Source organism: Pseudophryne corroboree, chromosome 9 (assembly GCF_028390025.1).
Source record: "Pseudophryne corroboree isolate aPseCor3 chromosome 9, aPseCor3.hap2, whole genome shotgun sequence".
NCBI lineage: Eukaryota > Metazoa > Chordata > Amphibia > Anura > Myobatrachidae > Pseudophryne > Pseudophryne corroboree.
In genome coordinates, this window is record NC_086452.1 from 473494879 (window position 1) to 473509513 (window position 14635).

The 14635-nt window shown below is 50.5% G+C and overlaps 1 protein-coding gene across 4 annotated transcripts in view; it reads right to left on the bottom strand.

The window, feature by feature from the left end:
- The window catches only part of RAD54L2 (RAD54 like 2), an 87559-nt gene that overhangs the window by 54222 nt on the left and 18702 nt on the right, over nt 1-14635 (bottom strand). For 2 of the 4 annotated variants that reach the window (XM_063941390.1, XM_063941387.1), the window contains exon 1: nt 4051-5003. The exons of the other annotated variants lie outside the window; for them this stretch is intronic. The gene's annotated coding sequence lies outside the window, so the exon portion shown is untranslated. Of the gene's footprint in view, nt 1-4050; nt 5004-14635 lie in introns of those variants that run through there. 4 annotated transcript variants of the gene reach the window in all.

The following is a 14635-nucleotide window of genomic DNA, read 5'->3' on the forward strand; positions in this document are numbered from 1 at the left end:
AAGTGGGCGTTTCTGGGTGGTAACTGGCCGTTTTCAGGGAGTGTGCTAAAAAACGCAGGCGTGTCAGGCAAAAACGCAGGAGTGGCTGGAGAAACGGGGGAGTGGCTGGCCGAACGCAGGGCGTGTGTGTGACGTCAAACCAGGAACTAAACGGACTGAGGTGATCGCAATCTAGGAGTAGGTCTGGAGCTACTCAGAAATGACATGAAATTATTTTGTAGCCGCTCTGCGATCCTTTCGTTCGCACTTCTGCTAAGCTAAGATACACTCCCAGAGGGCGGCGGCCTAGCGTGTGCAATGCTGCTAAAAGCAGCTAGCGAGCGAACAACTCGGAATGAGGGCCATTGTACCCGTCAACGAGTGAAGCCCCTTCTGACTAAGGTAAGTGACAGGGAAGAAGGGGAGGGATGCCAGGGGTATACGGGAAAGAGAGAGAAGTAGGGGGGGGGGGGGGGGGGGGGGGGGGTCCCGGAAGATCTTTGTACACTTTAATCCTGGAATTCCACAAATGGAACGGCATTGGCTTCCCTACTACTATACAATGGGAGTCTCACCTTGTGTATGGACAGGATCGCATACATTACTAAAGTGGTCGTTTGGATCAGGAGCGCAGCCTTGACCGAGCAAGCACAAAGCCAAATGTACCGGGTCTCCCAGAACCCACAGAATACAGGTACATATATAAAAGCTGGGCTAATGACCAATGGGCGCTGAGAAGTTATCTAACGGTCACATACACACTGATCCACCATACTGAGATTCATCAATATACTATAGACAGGGTCCCCCACACACTGATCCATCACCTACTACACAGTGAGGGTCCCCCACACACTGATCCATCACCTACTACACAGTGAGGGTCCCCCACACACTGATCCATCACCTACTACACAGTGAGGGTCCCCCACACACTGACCCATCACCTACTACACAGTGAGTGTTCCATACACACTGACCCATCACCTACTACACAGTGAGGGTCCCCCACACACTGACCCATCACCTACTACACAGTGAGTGTTCCATACACACTGACCCATCACCTACTACACAGTGAGGGTCCCCCACACACTGACCCATCACCTACTACACAGTGAGGGTCCCCCACACACTGATCCATCACCTACTACACAGTGAGAGTCCCATACACACTGACCCATCACCTACTACACAGTGAGTGTTCCATACACACTGACCCATCACCTACTACACAGTGAGTGTTCCATACACACTGACCCATCACCTACTACACAGTGAGGGTCCCCCACACACTGATCCATCACCTACTACACAGTGAGAGTCCCATACACACTGACCCATCACCTACTACACAGTGAGTGTTCCATACACACTGACCCATCACCTACTACACAGTGAGTGTCCCATACACACTGACCCATCACCTACTACACAGTGAGAGTCCCATACACACTGATCCATCACCCGCTACACAGTGAGAGTCCCATACACACTGATCCATCACCCGCTACACAGTGAGAGTCTCATACACACTGATCCATCACCTGCTACACAGTGAGAGTCCCATACACACTGATCCATCACCTACTACACAGTGAGAGTCCCATACACACTGACCCATCACCTACTACACAGTGAGAGTCCCATACACACTGATCCATCACCTGCTACACAGTGAGAGTCCCATACACACTGACCCATCACCTACTACACAGTGAGAGTCCCATACACACTGACCCATCACCTACTACACAGTGAGAGTCCCATACACACTGACCCATCACCTACTACACAGTGAGAGTCCCATACACACTGATCCATCACCCGCTACACAGTGAGAGTCCCATACACACTGATCCATCACCCGCTACACAGTGAGAGTCTCATACACACTGATCCATCACCTGCTACACAGTGAGAGTCCCATACACACTGATCCATCACCTACTACACAGTGAGAGTCCCATACACACTGACCCATCACCTACTACACAGTGAGTGTCCTATACACACTGACCCATCACCTACTACACAGTGAGAGTCCCATACACACTGACCCATCACCTACTACACAGTGAGAGTCCCATACACACTGACCCATCACCTACTACACAGTGAGTGTCCCATACACACTGACCCATCACCTACTACACAGTGAGAGTCCCATACACACTGATCCTTCATCTACTATACAGTGAGGGTCCAACGCACACTGATCCATCACCCACTATACAGCAAGGCTACCATACACACTGATCCATCACCTACTACACAGTGAGTGTCCCATACACACTGACCCATCACCAACTACACAGTGAGTGTCCCATACACACTGACCCATCACCTACTACACAGTGAGTGTCCCATACACACTGACCCATCACCTACTACACAGTGAGTGTTCCATACACACTGACCCATCACCTACTACACAGTGAGTGTCCCATACACACTGACCCATCACCAACTACACAGTGAGTGTCCCATACACACTGACCCATCACCAACTACACAGTGAGAGTCCCATACACACTGACCCATCACCTACTACACAGTGAGAGTCCCATACACACTGACCCATCACCTACTACACAGTGAGTGTCCCATACACACTGACCCATCACCTACTACACAGTGAGTGTCCCATACACACTGACCCATCACCTACTACACAGTGAGTGTCCCATACACACTGACCCATCACCTACTACACAGTGAGAGTTCCATACACACTGATCCATCACCTACTACACAGCGAGTGTCCCATACACACTGACCCATCACCTACTACACAGTGAGTGTCCCAACACACTGACCCATCACCTACTACACAGTGAGTGTCCCATACACACTGACCCATCACCTACTACACAGTGAGTGTCCCATACACACTGATCCATCACCTACTACACAGTGAGAGTCCCATACACACTGACCCATCACCTACTACACAGTGAGTGTCCCATACACACTGATCCTTCATCTACTATACAGTGAGGGTCCAACGCACACTGATCCATCACCCACTATACAGCAAGGCTACCATACACACTGATCCATCACCCACTATACAGTGACGGTCCCATACACACTGATCCATCACCCACGTTACAGTGGGCCTCATGCACACTGATCCATCACCCACTTTACAGTGAGGGTTCCATGCACACTGATCCATCACCCACTATACAGTGAGACTCCCATACACACTGATTTATCACCCACTATACAGTGAGGGTCCCATACACACTGATCCATCACCCACTATACAGCGAGGCTCCCATACACATTGATCCATCACCCACTATACAGTGAGACTCCCATACACACTGATCCATCCCCCACTATACAGCGAGGCTCCCATACACACTGATCCATCACCCACTATACAGTGAGGGTCCCATACACACTGATCCATCCCCCACTATACAGTGAGGGTCCCATACACACTGATCCATCCCCCACTATACAGCGAGGGTCCCATACACACTGATCCATCCCCCACTATACAGCGAGGCTCCCATACACACTGATCCATCCCTCACTATACAGCGAGGCTCCCATACACACTGATCCATCACCCACTATACAGTGAGGGTCCCATACACACTGATCCATCCCCCACTATACAGTGAGGGTCCCATACACACTGATCCATCCCCCACTATACAGCGAGGGTCCCATACACACTGATCCATCCCCCACTATACAGCGAGGCTCCCATACACACTGATCCATCCCTCACTATACAGCGAGGCTCCCATACACACTGATCCATCACCCACTATACAGTGAGGGTCCCATACACACTGATCCATCCCCCACTATACAGTGAGGGTCCCATACACACTGATCCATCCCCCACTATACAGTGAGGGTCCCATACACACTGATCCTGTCTGCGGTCAGACATCAGCAGCAGGGGTATAAGAGACACGGGGAATGAATAGAGACCCCTGTACAATACACACGTGTATCACAGGGATAAATGCCCCTATAAAGGCGCCTATAGGCAGAGTGCACACTCAGGGGAGGGGGGGCTCGCTCACACCACAGGCGCACACTCACCTCACACGACGTACGGCTCGGACCTGTCCCCTCCCCGGGGTCTCTCTCTCTGTCTCAGGTCTCCCCTGTTCCGGCCTCTCCGAGTCTCCCCCGCCTCCGCTCAGTCCCTGCAGGCCCGTCCGCCCAGCACCGCCCCGCCGGGAACACAGGACCAACGACACAACGTTCCGCCCGGAAAGAAAGGTTCCGCCTCATGGGACCTGCAGCTCTGAGGGACAATGAGACCTCAGTGCCTAATGCTGCAGTGCCAGTAGCTGGTGGTGTCAGTGTCTGGTGGTGTCAGTAGCTGGTGGTGTCAGTGTCTGGTGGTATCAGTAGCTGGTGGTGTCTGTAGCTGGCGGTATCAGTGTCTGGTGGTGTCAGTAGCTGGTAGTGTCAGTGTCTGGTGGTGTCTGTAGCTGGTGGTGTCAGTGTCTGGTGGTATCAGTAGCTGGTGGCATAAGTGTCTGGTGGTATCAGTAGCTGGTGGTGTCAGTAGCTGGTGGTGTCAGTGTCTGGTGGTATCTGTAGCTGGTGGTATCAGTAGCTGGTGGTATCTGTAGCTGGTGGTGTCTGTAGCTGGTGGTGTCAGTAGCTGGTGGTATCTGTAGCGGGTGGTGTCAGTGTCTGGTGGTATCAGTAGCGGGTGGTGTCAGTGTCTGGTGGTATAAGTGTCTGGTGGTATCGGTAGCTGGTGGTGTCAGTGTCTGGTGGTGTCAGTGTCTGGTGGTGTCAGTGTCTGGTGGTATCAGTAGCTGGTGGTATCTGTAGCTGGTGGTATCAGTGTCTGGTGGTATCTGTAGCTGGTGGTATCAGTGTCTGGTGGTATCTGTAGCGGGTGGTGTCAGTGTCTGGTGGTATCTGTAGCAGGTGGTGTCAGTGTCTGGTGGTATCAGTAGCTGGTGGTGTCAGCAGGTGGTGTCTGTAGCTGGTGGTGGTGTCAGTGTATGGTGGTATCTGTAGCTCAGTGTTTCCCAACCACGGTCCTCAAGGCACACTAACAGTCCTGGTATTAGTGATATCCAGGCTTGAACACAGGTGACTTAATTAGTAGCTCAGTTATTTTGATTTAACCATCTGTGCTGAAGCCTAGATATCACTAAAACCTGCACTGTTGGTGTGCCTTGAGGACCGCGGTTGGGAATGCCTGCTGTAGCTGATGGTATCTAGCTGGTGGTGTCAGTGTCTGGTGGTATCAGTAGCTGGTGGTGTCAGTGTCTGGTGGTATCAGTAGCTGGTGGTGGTGTCAGTGTATGGTGGTATCTGTAGCTGATGGTATCTAGCTGGTGGTGTCAGTGTCTGGTGGTATCTGTAGCTGGTGGTGTCAGTGTCTGGTGGTGTCTGTCGCTGGTGGTGTCAGTGCCTAATGCTACAGTGCCAGTAGCTGGTGGTGTCTGTAGCTGGTGATGTCAGTGACAGGTAGTATCAGTGTCTGGTGGTGTCTAGCTGGTGATGTCAGTGACAGGTGGTGTCAGTGTCTGGTGGTATCTGTAGCTGGTGGTGTCTGTAGCTGGTGGTATCTGTAGCTGGTGGTGTCAGTGTCTGGTGGTATCAGTAGCAGGTGGCATCTGTAGCCGATGGTATCTTAATATTTGGTGGTGTCAGTAGCTGGTATATCAGTCACTGGTAGCATCTGTGGCTGGAGGTATCAGTATTGGGGGGGGGGGGGGGCTAGACTGCACACCTTCATTCTAAACATAATAAGAGGTGCCACTGTGCTGAGACTTGTAGTTGCACACAATCACTGGTAGCATATATAGCTGGTGGTATTAATCGCTGAGAGTATCAATAATTGGTAGTATCATTAAATCTATTGGCCGCCGCCCATCTGCGACTTAATGCAAATGTCGCTACCAGGGCCGTAACTAAGCTTTTTGGTGCCCTGTGCCAGAAAGAGAATTGGCGCCCCCCCCCCCCCCCCCTCTTTAAAAAAAAAAAAAAAGATTTTACTTACCGATAAATCTATTTCTCGTAGTCCGTAGTGGATGCTGGGGACTCCGTCAGGACCATGGGGAATAGCGGCTCCGCAGGAGACAGGGCACAAAAGTAAAAGCTTTAGGATCAGGTGGTGTGCACTGGCTCCTCCCCCTATGACCCTCCTCCAAGCCTCAGTTAGGATACTGTGCCCGGACGTGCGTACACAATAAGGAAGGATTTTGAATCCCGGGTAAGACTCATACCAGCCACACCAATCACACTGTACAACCTGTGATCTGAACCCAGTTAACAGCATGATAACAGCGGAGCCTCTGAAAAGATGGCTCACAACAATAATAACCCGATTTTTGTACCAATAACTATGTACAAGTATTGCAGACAATCCGCACTTGGGATGGGCGCCCAGCATCCACTACGGACTACGAGAAATAGATTTATCGGTAAGTAAAATCTTATTTTCTCTAACGTCCTAGTGGATGCTGGGGACTCCGTCAGGACCATGGGGATTATACCAAAGCTCCCAAACGGGTGGGAGAGTGCGGATGACTATGCAGCACCGAATGAGAGAACTCCAGGTCCTCTTTAGCCAGGGTATCAAATTTGTAGAATTTTACAAACGTGTTCTCCCCCCGACCACGTAGCTGCTCGGCAGAGTTGTAATGCCGAGACCCCTCGGGCAGCCGCCCAGGATGAGCCCACCTTCCTTGTGGAATGGGCATTTACATATTTTGGCTGTGGCAGGCCTGCCACAGAATGTGCAAGCTGAATTGTACTACACATCCAACTAGCAATCGTCTGCTTAGAAGCAAGAGCACCCAGTTTGTTGGGTGCATACAGGATAACAGCAAGTCAGTTTTCCTGACTCCAGCCGTCCTGGAAACCGATATTTTCAGGGCCCTGACAACATCTAGCAACTTGGAGTCCTCCAAGTCCCTAGTAGCCGCAGGTACCACAATAAGCTGGTTCAGGTGAAACGCTGACACCACCTTAGGGAGAAACTGGGGACGAGTCCGCAGCTCTGCCCTGTCCGAATGGACAATCAGATATGGGCTTTTGTGAGACAAAGCCGCCAATTCTGACACTCGCCTGGCCGAGGCCAGGGCCAACATCATGGTCACTTTCCATGTGAGATATTTCAAATCCACAGATTTGAGCGGTTTAAACCAATGTGATTTGAGGAATCCCAGCACTACGTTGAGATCCCACAGTGCCACTGGAGGCACAAAAGGGGGTTGTATATGCAGTACTCCCTTGACAAACTTCTGGACTTCAGGAACTGAAGCCAATTCTTTCTGGAAGAAAATCGACAGGGCCGAAATTTGAACCTTAATGGACCCCAATCTGAGGCCCAAAGACACTCCTGTTTGCAGGAAATGCAGGAATCGACCGAGTTGAAATTTCTTCGTGGAACCTTCCTGGCCTCACACCACGCAACATATTTTCGCCACATGTGGTGATAATGTTGTGCGGTCACGTCCTTCCTGGCTTTGACCAGGGTAGGAATGACCTCTTCCGGAATGCCTTTTTCCCTTAGGATCCGGCGTTCAACCGCCATGCCGTCAAACGCAGCCGCGGTAAGTCTTGGAACAGACATGGTACGTGCTGAAGCAAGTCCCTTCTTAGCGGCAGAGGTCATGAGTCCTCTGTGAGTATCTCTTGAAGTTCCGGGTACCAAGTCCTTCTTGGCCAATCCGGAGCCACGAGTATAGTTCTTACTCCTCTACGTCTTATAATTCTCAATACCTTGGGTATGAGAAGCAGAGGAGGAAACACATACACCGACTGGTACGCCCACGGTGTTACCAGAACGTCCACAGCTATTGCCTGAAAGTCTCTTGACCTGGCGCAATACCTGTCCAGTTTTTTGTTCAGGCGGGACGCCATCATGTACACCTTTGGTCTTTCCCAACGGTTCACAATCATGTGGAAAACTTCCCGATGAAGTCCCCACTCTCCCGGGTGGAGGTCGTGCCTGCTGAGGAAGTCTGCTTCCCAGTTGTCCACTCCCGGAATGAACACTGCTGACAGTGCTATCACATGATTTTCCGCCCAGCGAAAAACCCTTGCAGTTTTTGCCATTGCCCTCCTGCTTCTTGTGTCGCCCTGTCTGTTTACGTGGGCGACTGCCGTGATGTTGTCCCACTGGATCAATACCGGCTGACCTTGAAGCAGAGGTCTTGCTAAGCTTAGAGCATTATAAATTGCCCTTAGCTCCAGTATATTTATGTGGAGAAAAGTCTCCAGACTTGATCACACTCCCTGGAAATTTTTTCCCTGTGTGACTGCTCCCCAGCCTCTCAGGCTGGCCTCCGTGGTCACCAGCATCCAATCCTGAATGCCGAATCTGCGGCCCTCTAGAAGATGAGCACTCTGTAACCACCACAGGAGAGACACCCTTGTCCTTGGAGATAGGGTTATCCGCTGATGCATCTGAAGATGCGATCCGGACCATTTCTCCAGCAGATCCCACTGAAAAGTTCTTGCGTGGAATCTGCCGAATGGAATCGCTTCGTAATAAGCCACCATTTTTCCCAGGACTCTTGTGCAATGATGCACTGACACTTTTCCTGGTTTTAGGAGGTTCCTGACTAGCTCGGATAACTCCCTGGCTTTCTCCTCCGGGAGAAACACCTTTTTCTGGACTGTGTCCAGAATCATCCCTAGGAACAGCAGACGTGTCGTCGGAAACAACTGCGGTTTTGGAATATTTAGAATCCACCCGTGCTGTCGTAGAACTACTTGAGATAGTGCTACTCCGACCTCCCACTGTTCTCTGGACCTTGCTCTTATCAGGAGGTCGTCCATTTTCTTCGAAGAAGAATCATCATTTCGGGCATTACCCTGGTAAAGACCCGGAGTGCCGTGGACAATCCAAACGGCAGCGTCTGAAACTGATAGTGACAGTTCTGTACCACGAACCTGAGATACCCTTGGTGAGAAGGGCAAATTGGGACATGGAGGTAAGCATCCCTGATGTCCCGGGACACCATATAGTCCCCTTCTTCCTGGTTCGCTATCACTGCTCTGAGTGACTCCATCTTGATTTGAACCTTTGTAAGTGTTCAAATATTTCAGATTTAGAATAGGTCTCACCGAGCCTTCTGGTTTCAGTACCACAATATAGTGTGGAATAATACCCCTTTCCTTGTTGTAGGAGGGGTACTTTGATTATCACCTGCTGGGAATACAGCTTGTGAATTGTTTCCAATACTGGCTCCCTGTCGGAGGGAGACGTTGGTAAAGCAGACTTCAGGAACCTGCGAGGGGAAACGTCTCGACTTTCCAATCTGTACCCCTGGGATACTACTTGTAGGATCCAGGGGTCCTGTACGGCTCCAGCGTCATGCTGAGAACTTGGCAGAAGCGGTGGAAGGCTTCTGTTCCTGGGAATGGGCTGCCTGCTGCAGTCTTCTTCCCTTTCCTCTATCCCTGGGCAGATATGCTTATGGGGACGAAAGGACTGAGGCTGAAAAGACGGTGTCTTTTTCTGCATAGATGTGACTTAGGGTAAAAACGGTGGATTTCCCAGCAGTTGCCGACCCCAAATAACTCCTCCCCTTTATACGGCAGTACATCTTTGTGCCGTTTGGAATCTGCATCACCTGACCACTGTCGTGTCCATAAACATCTTTTGGCAGATATGGACATCGCACTTACTCTTGATGCCAGAGTGCAAATATCCCTCTGTGCATCTCGCATATATAGAAATGCATTCTTTAAATGCTCTATAGTAAATAAAATACTGTCCCTGTCAAGGGTATCAATATTTTCAGTCAGGGAATCCGACCAAGCCACCCCCGCGCTGCACATCCAGGCTGAGGCGATCGCTGGTCGCAGTATAACACCAGTATGTGTGTATATACTTTTTAGGATATTTTCCAGCCTCCTATCAGCTGGCTCCTTGAGGGCGGCCGTATCTGGAGACGGTACCGCCACTTGTTTTGATAAGCGTGTGAGCGCCTTATCCACCCTAAGGGGTGTTTCCCAACGCGCCCTAACTTCTGGCGGGAAAGGGTATACCGCCAATAATTTTCTATCGGGGGAACCCCTTCATTTAATTTATCTGATTCAGGAAAACTATAGGTAGTTTTTCCACACCCCACATAATACCCTTTTTTGTGGTACTTGTAGTATCAGAAATATGTAACACCTCCTTCATTGCCCTTAACAAGTAACGTGTGGCCCTAAAGGAAAATACGTTTGTTTCTTCACCGTCGACACTGGAGTCAGTGTCCGTGTCTGTGTCTGTGTCGACCGACTGAGGTAAAATGGGCATTATAACGTCCCTGACGGTGTTTTAGACGCCTGGACAGATACTAATATGTTTGCCGGCCGTCTCATGTCGTCAACCGGCTTGCAGCATGTTGACATTATCACGTAATTCCTTAAATAAGCCATCTATTCCGGTGTCGACTCCCTAGAGAGTGACATCACCATTACAGGCAATTTGCTCCGCCTCCCAACATCGTCCTCATACATGTCGACACACACGTACCGACACACAGCACACACACAGGGAATGCTCTGATAGAGGACAGGACCCACTAGCCCTTTGGGGAGACAGAGGGAGAGTTTGCCAGCACACACCAAAAACGCTATAATTATACAGGGACAACCTTTATATAAGTGCTTTTCCCTTATAGCATTTTAATATATGTAGTCATATCGCCAAATCAGTGCCCCCCCTCTCTGTTTTAACCCTGTTTCTGTAGTGCAGTGCAGGGGAGAGCCTGGGAGCCTTCCCACCAGCATTTCTGTGAGGGAAAATGGCGCTGTGTGCTGAGGAGAATAGGCCCCGCCCCCTTTTCGGCGGGCTTCTTCTCCCGTTTTTCTGAGACCTGGCAGGGGTTAAATACATCCATATAGCCTCCAGGGGCTATATGTGATGTATTTTTAGCCAGAATAAGGTATTATACATTGCTGCCCAGGGCGCCCCCAGCAACGCCCTGCACCCTCCGTGACCGTTGGTGTGAAGTGTGTGACAACAATGGCGCACAGCTGCAGTGCTGTGCGCTACCTTCATGAAGACTGAAAAGCCTTCTGCCGCCGGTTTCTGGACCTTCAATCTTCAGCATCTGCAAGGGGGGTCGGCGGCGCGGCTCCGGGACGAACCCCAGGGTGAGACCTGTGTTCCGACTCCCTCTGGAGCTAATGGTGTCCAGTAGCCTAAGAAGCCAATCCATCCTGCACGCAGGTGAGTTCACTTCTCTCCCCTAAGTCCCTCGATGCAGTGAGCCTGTTGCCAGCAGGACTCACTGAAAATAAAAAACCTAACAAAACTTTTACTCTAAGCAGCTCTTTAGGAGAGCCACCTAGATTGCACCCTTCTCGGCCGGGCACAAAAATCTAACTGAGGCTTGGAGGAGGGTCATAGGGGGAGGAGCCAGTGCACACCACCTGATCCTAAAGCTTTTACTTTTGTGCCCTGTCTCCTGCGGAGCCGCTATTCCCCATGGTCCTGACGGAGTCCCCAGCATCCACTAGGACGTTAGAGAAATAGACATAAGGCGCATGCCTCGCGGGGAAGAGACCACACACGCGCGCACACACACAACACACACAATTGAGCAGATCCACGCAGTGAGCAGCCACACATCCAATCCCTGTGCAGCCACGCAATACATAGATCTGCTCAGCCGTAACGCTATTCACCGTGTCACAAAGTACAAGGTAAGCGTCTAATAGTTAGAATTCTCTAGGTTAGAATAATCTACCTTTCTATATAAGGGCAGATAGCTCAATGAATAGATTGTCTGACTGCAATGCCACAGGCAATGGGTTTGAATCCTGGGTATGTCAGCATCTTGCAATGTAATAAAGGACAGTGTGACTGAATAACAAAGAAATCTCAAGTCAAGTCCATGAATGCTGTATAGGTATTAACGACAAAAGGCGTGGGGGTAGGAGACAGGGGCGGTCCGGAGATGCCGGGCTTCAAAAAGGGGGGAAGCTGCACGTCAAAGTAATTACACAATTCATAATTGACAAGTGCCGCTAGCAGCGCCCCCTACCCTGCACTGCTATCCGCGCAGCACACTGCGCACACACCTAGTTACGACAGATCCCTTTCCTGTGTACATCTGTGCGGCCTAATGTCTGAGACGCCCCCTCTCAGCGCCTGTACACGTGGTAATAGCGATTGCTGCGTCTCTATACACCACCAGCGCTCGCACCTCCAACATCTGTGCCAGCTCTACGCTAGCTGCAGTCTCTCTGTGACGTCCTGTGCCTGTCCGTGGCCGCTCTCTGACAGGACCTTTACATGGGCCACAAACATCCACATTGTGTGTGGCTCTGAAGCAGGCCCTTAGTGTCAATAGTATCAATAGCTGGTAGTAGGGATGGTCACTGAAGGGTTCAACATAAATGACCTCTATCGATGGTACCATCGGTGCTTCACAACAACAGAAAACCATTTACAGTGTGAGACATCGATGGACATCCCTGCTATGTGACATGCCGCTCCAATCAGGATAGAGGACAGGGCTGAGTGGGGCGCTGAGGAGTCACAGCTAAGTAATGGGCCAATCAGGGAAGGGGCAGGGCTGAGTGGGGCGATGAGGAGTCACAGCTAAGTAATGGGCCAATCAGGGAAGGGGCAGGGCTGAGTGGGGCGATGAGGAGTCACAGCTAAGTGATGGGCCAATCAGGGAAGGGGCAGGGCTGAGTGGGGCGATGAGTCACAGCTAAGTAATGGGCCAATCAGGGAAGGGGCAGGGCTGAGTGGGGTGATGAGGAGTCACAGCTAAGTCATGGGCCAATCAGGGAAGGGGCAGGGTTGAGTGGGGCAATGAGGAGTCACAGCTAAGTGATGGGCCAATCAGAGAAGGGGTGGGGTGATAAGGAGGAGCAGCTAAGTAATGGGCCAATCAGGGAAGGTGCAGGACTGAGTGGGGCAATGAGGAGTCACAGCTAAGTAATGGGCCAATCAGAGAAGGGGTGGGGTGATAAGGAGGAGCAGCTAAGTAATGGGCCAATCAGGGAAGGTGCAGGGCTGAGTGGGGCGATGAGGAGTCACAGCTAAGTAATGGGCCAAAGAGGGAAGGGGCAGGGCTGAGTGGGGCGATGAGGAGTCACAGCTAAGTAATGGGCCAATCAGGGAAGGTGCAGGGCTGAGTGGGGCGATGAGGAAGCACAGCTAAGTAATGGGCCAATCAGGGAAGGTGCAGGGCTGAGTGGGGCGATGAGGAGGAACAGCTAAGTAATGGGCCAATCAGGGAAGGGGCAGTGCTGAGTGGGGCGATGAGGAGTCATAGCTAAGTAATGGGCCAATCAGGGAAGGGGCAGGCCTGAGTGGATCGATGAGGAGTCCCAGCTAAGTCATGAGCCAATCAGGGAAGGGGCAGGGCTGAGTGGGGCAATGAGGAGTTACAGCTAAGTGATGGGCCAATCAGGGAAGGGGCAGGGCTGAGTGGGGCGATGAGGAGTCACAGCTAAGTAATGGGCCAATCAGGGAAGGGGCAGGGCTGAGTGGAGCGATGAGGAGTCGCCGCTAAGTAATGGGCCAATCAAGATAGAGGACAGGGCTTAGTGGGGCAATGAGGAGTCACAGCTAAGTGATGGGCCAATCAGGGAAGGTTTTAAAAAAACAGTGAAGAAGTAACTTGCACCCTAGCTGCAGCTCAGTACCGACTCTCAAGAGCACCAATTCTTAAGTAACATGCAAGACCAAAAGGCAGCAGTCCACAAGCACCGCTAGCGATGATCAATAGTCCCTCTTATCTGTCCCCAGGAGGTTCTGTGTGGATATCCTGTATTATCCAAGGGATTCGGAAAGAGAACAGGGAAATTGTATCAATGGCATGTATACATAAATTCTCCATATATCGTCTCAGAACCTTTAAACTGACCCCCTTAAAATGAGATGCATGCATCAAAAGGTTTCTGTAAGTCTTCACCCATATATCTTACGTCACAGGATTATGGTACATGGGAGGTAATTCCAAGTTGATCGCAGCAGGAAATTTTTTAGCAGTTGGGCAAAACCATGTGCAGTGCAGGGGGGCAGATATAACATGTGCAGAGAGAGTTAGATTTGGGTGTGGTGAGTTCAATCTGCAATCTAAATTGCAGTGTAAAAATTAAGCAGCCAGTATTTACCCTGCACAGAAACAATATAACACACCCAAATCTTACTCTCTCTGCACATGTTATATCTGCCCAACTGCTAAAAAATTTCCTGCTGCGATCAACTTGGAATTACCCCCATGGTGTTACATCCCGTAAGAAAGACACTCACCTAGGGGACATGCCCTGTGTTCACTGAAAGGTATCTTTACTGGATCCTCTATGGTGAGGTTCTCCACGTTATACCACAATATATCGCTCTCAGTACGCTCTACACGCAGATTTCCACAGCATGTTTCAAAATGCCCCAAAAGTTTTTTTATTCATACATGAAAAGATTAATTCCACATGGACAATAAAATACCGGAAAAAAACAAAGATAAAATAGCAGTAGTACCCCTCCAATATTATGCTTTATTCCACTTTATACCCTAAGGGACGTGGGAATCCATCAACCCCTTTGAGGAATTTTGGGAATTCTCTCTGGGAGTGGTTTACCACAATTAGATTTAAAACGGCCCAAATGGGTATATGCTGCGGAATTTTTTTTAGTCAAACCTGGGGGACTCCACTCAAACTCCAACGCGTTTCGAAAATGTTT